The sequence below is a fragment of the Molossus molossus genome, unplaced genomic scaffold, assembly GCF_014108415.1.
Source record: "Molossus molossus isolate mMolMol1 unplaced genomic scaffold, mMolMol1.p scaffold_m16_p_5, whole genome shotgun sequence".
Lineage (NCBI taxonomy): Eukaryota > Metazoa > Chordata > Mammalia > Chiroptera > Molossidae > Molossus > Molossus molossus.
Genome location: NW_023425388.1, coordinates 112,436,693 through 112,440,994, shown reverse-complemented (window position 1 = coordinate 112,440,994; position 4,302 = coordinate 112,436,693). Strand labels below are relative to the sequence as shown.

The 4,302-nt window shown below is 45.4% G+C and overlaps 1 pseudogene; it reads right to left on the bottom strand.

The window, feature by feature from the left end:
* Positions 1-1,923: 1,923 nt before the first annotated feature.
* Positions 1,924-2,969, bottom strand: LOC118617850 (annotated as a pseudogene).
* Positions 2,970-4,302: the final 1,333 nt, after the last annotated feature.

The following is a 4,302-nucleotide window of genomic DNA, read 5'->3' as shown; positions in this document are numbered from 1 at the left end:
AACTGATTTATTTCTTAATAGAAGCACTGTAGGCTGGAAGGGAGTGGCATGAACTATTCAAAGTAATGAAAAGCAAGGGACTGAATCCAAGACTGCATATGTATGTACTGCATATAGCAAGGCTGTCATTCAAAGTTGAAGGTGAAATAAAAAGCTTCACAAATACCAAAGAAGTTCATTACCACAAAAAACAACAAAACAAAACAAAACAAAACAAAACAAAAAACCATGGCAAGAAATGCAAAAGGGACTGTTGTAAGGAGAAGAAATAGAGAGATGGGAACACAGACACAAATAAGTGCCTATCAATAGTAAGAACAGGGTAGCTGATTGGATAAGAAAACATGGCCCATATATGCTGTCTACAAGAGACCCACCTCAGAACAAAAGACTCACATGGGATAAAAGTGAAGAGATGGTAAAGAATTTTCCATACAAATGGAAACAAACAAACAAACAAACAAACAGCTGGGTTAGCAATACTCTTATCTGACAAAATCGACTTTGAAATGAAGGCCATAACAAGAGACAATGAAAGCCACTTCATAATACTAAAAGGATAGATGCAACAATATACATATAATAAACATACATGTACCCAATATAGGAGCACACAAATACATTTTAAAAAGCAAAAAAACAAAACATAACTAAAAAACAAAACAAAAAACTTTTGGAGGACTTTGAGAGATCAACATCAATACAACCATAGTAGGAGATTTTATTTAATTTTTAAAATTTAATTTAATTTATTTTTTTCTTGTACCAGCTCCACTTTAATTTCAAAGTGACAAGTGTACAGGTGGAATAAATTTCCAGCAACACTCTCCAGATTCCACGTCCACGACAAGGAAGGAGCTGGGTGTAATTCTGCCTCATCAAGCACACAGTCCTCCAGCGGTCATTTGATAAGAGACAGCACAGGAATGGGACACCGGCAGTCGTGGTCCATATGCAGATCGACTTTCTAGTGGGCTTGGGTGGAAGAGGAGGGTTGTGGTGCGGTCCTTTGCAAGGGGACTAGTCCTGTACCTCTCCACACCCCCAAGTCGTCCAGGAAGCGCGCTGTGTCCTGGGGCGAGCCCACTCGCACTCTCCCACGGTTCTGCGGCTGCACTGAAGCTGCCGGGGACACGGAATTTTACGTTTTCTTTACAGATAAGCAGCACTTTGGTGGGAGAGCATTGCAAACATTATCAACAGAAAATCATTAAAACCACACAAAACAAGGTGAGGGACACAGGCCAACAGGTCTGTCAGTGTGTCATTTCAAACACAGGTTTGTCTTCACCATGAGGCTTGGAAGGTTCAGGAAGCTTCCAAGAGAGGTGATCAGACACACACACGCCTTTCCATTCACTCGGGCGCAGAACACTGGAACCAAGTCGGCCCTGCAGCCCAGTGAGTGTGAGCCAGGCGCCGCCGCCACGTCGAGTCCACAGATGGGCCTCTATTCCCGAGGAGGGTCAGCTGGAACCGAGACTCAAATGCCACATGAGAAGCCCTGAGATCACGCCCTCAGCACCTCGACCACAGGACGGAGGGGAGAGAAACCCAGACCAGAGATGGGCCAGGTGCCCGCTTGGTGCCTGGGGGGACTGCTCTCTGGGCTGTGCTTTATTGGTGGGACTGGATCACAGCAAAGCCAGGACAAGCGCAACGTGGCACTGTGGTCACTGACACCTCCGATGGGTCCTGGACATGTACATAAACAGATTCCGCGTGCAGACTAGAGGTGGTTTACACTTAAAACATTGAAATATAGATTAAGCCATCACTTAGGTCACAACCGAAAGAAAACCCAAAAAAGACACTCAGCAATTGAGAATGCTCAACACATTCTCAGGACACCCCGAACAGGCTATGAAAGTGAGGCCCTGTGCCAACTTGACATTCGTCACATGCTCGTGCACCGGGACCACGTCATGCCATCTGGCACTGCACCGGGGCCCGGGACCGGTCCTCGTCCTCCTCCTACGCCTCATTGTGCTGGCGCCAGCTCTGATCGCTGGGGTAGAGCTCCTGCAGCTCCTTGATCCATGTCGTCTGTGACCCTCACTTTCCACCGAGGAGGGGCAAAGCTTCCAGCCGAGGCAGCTTGTCTAGAGGAAGCCCTTGTGTTTCAGGAAAGATGACTAGGAACTGAATGACCAGGCTGCCTTTCTCCAGGGGTGCTTTGTAGATGGGCATCCCTTCGTTATACACGCATTTCAGGTCCCCATGCTTCGTCACCTCCCCTGATTCGGATGTCATAACGAGGACTCGGTCATCTAGGGTGTTTATCGTCTTCTTGAAGCCACAGAGGGCTTCAGAAAGCTGAATTATCATTTTCATAATCAAGTCATGGCCTCGTCTCTGAAAGACACTTTCTCGACGTGCACCTTGATGGTTGTCTTCTCCAGGATCACCTTGGCGCCCCTGCAGCTTTCGCAGCGGTCCGGGGTGGATGCGCGCGCCCTGGCCCTTGCACGGTCTGGGTCTGCGGCACCTCACCCGGCCCAATCTGCTGCAGGTGGACCTGCATCCCGCGGCCCGTGCACGTCGGCCACTTCTCCACGGTGCCCTTCTTCCCTCCGACACCTTCACATTTCTCACAACTTACATTTTCCTGGAGGGCCAATTTCTTCGTGTCTCCATTATATAAATCTCCAAGAGTTACAGACAACTGATGTGCAACATTCTCGCCTCTTCTCTCTCTGGCCATCCGCCCTCCACCACCGAAGAACATGTCGATGTCCATGGGGGAAGAGAAGCTGGGGCTGCAAGCCACCCTGGACATAAATAGCCCTTTTCTTTGAATCTGAAAGCACTTCATGTGACTGGGATATGAGCTTAAACATCTCGCCCCCGTGCAGGTTCTTCTGGGGGTGGAACTTGAGCGCCAGCTTCCAGTAGGCCTTCTTCATCTCCTCCGGCGCCGCGCTGGGCTTCACGCCCAGGATGCCGTAGTCCTGCGTCTCCTTCGCCATCCTGTCCGCTGGCGGGCGACGCGCTCCGCAGGCTTCGCGCCCTGCCGCCCCCACACCCGCCCGCTGGTCACCTCGGCGCCAACCCCCTTCCCATCAGGACGGGTCCTGGTGTCACCGTAGTAGGGGATTTTAACATCCCGCTGATAATACTGGATGTCAAACTCAACAAGGAAATATGACCCTAAACGGCTCACTAGACCAAATGCATTTACTTGACATTTACAGAACACTTAACATCGAAACTTCAGAATACACCTTCTTCTCAAGTGTACATGGGTCATTCTCAACAATAGACCATATGTCAGGACACAAAGTAAGTCTCTACAAGGCCAAGAAAATTGAAATCATATCAAACATCTTCTTGGATCACAGTGGCATGAAACTAGAAATTAACAACAATAAAAATACTCAAAAACAATCAAACACATGAAGGCTAAATAGCATGTTATTTAACAATGAGTGTGCTGCCAATGAGATCCAGGAAGAAATAAAACATAAAAAAAAACTTCTGGAAACAAATGAGAATGAACACACAACAACCCAAAATTTATGTGTAACAGTGAGAGCAGTCCTGAGAGGGAAGTTCATAGCACTACAGGCCTACCTCAAGAAATAAAAAAAAATCTCTAATAAACAATTTAATGCTGCAACTTACAAATTAGAAAGAGAAGAGCAAGAAAAAAACCTATAGTAGGTAGAAGGAAGGAAATAGTAAAATCAGAGTGTATATACACTACCTAGAGTCTAAAAAAACAATACAAAAGATCAATGAAACCAAGAGCTGGTTCTTTGAAAAGATGAACAAGATTGATGAACTTTTAGCCAGACTGACTGAGAAATAATGAAACAGGACTCACATAAATAAAATCAGAAACAAAACAGGCAGAGTAACAATTGACACCACGAAATACAAAGGTTGCAAGAAAATACTATGAACAACTATATGCCAACAAGAGGGACAACCTAGACAAAATGAACAAATTCCTAGAAAAATATAATTTTCCAATACTAAATCAGAAAACCTGATAAATTGAAGCAGTAATCATCATCATCTTCTTCATCATCATAATAAACTCCCAGCAAATAGAAGCCCTGGTCTGGACAGCTTTACAGGGAAGTTTTACCAAACATTTAAAGAGGAACGAACACCTACCATCATCAAACCATTTCAAAAAACCCAAGAAGAAGGAACACTCCAAGCTCTTTCTACAAGGCCAGCATTATCCTAATTCTAAAACCAGATAAAAATGCTACAAAAAAAGAATTACAGGTCAATATCCCTGATGAACATAGATACTAAAATCCTCAGCAAACTATTAGTGAATTAAATCCA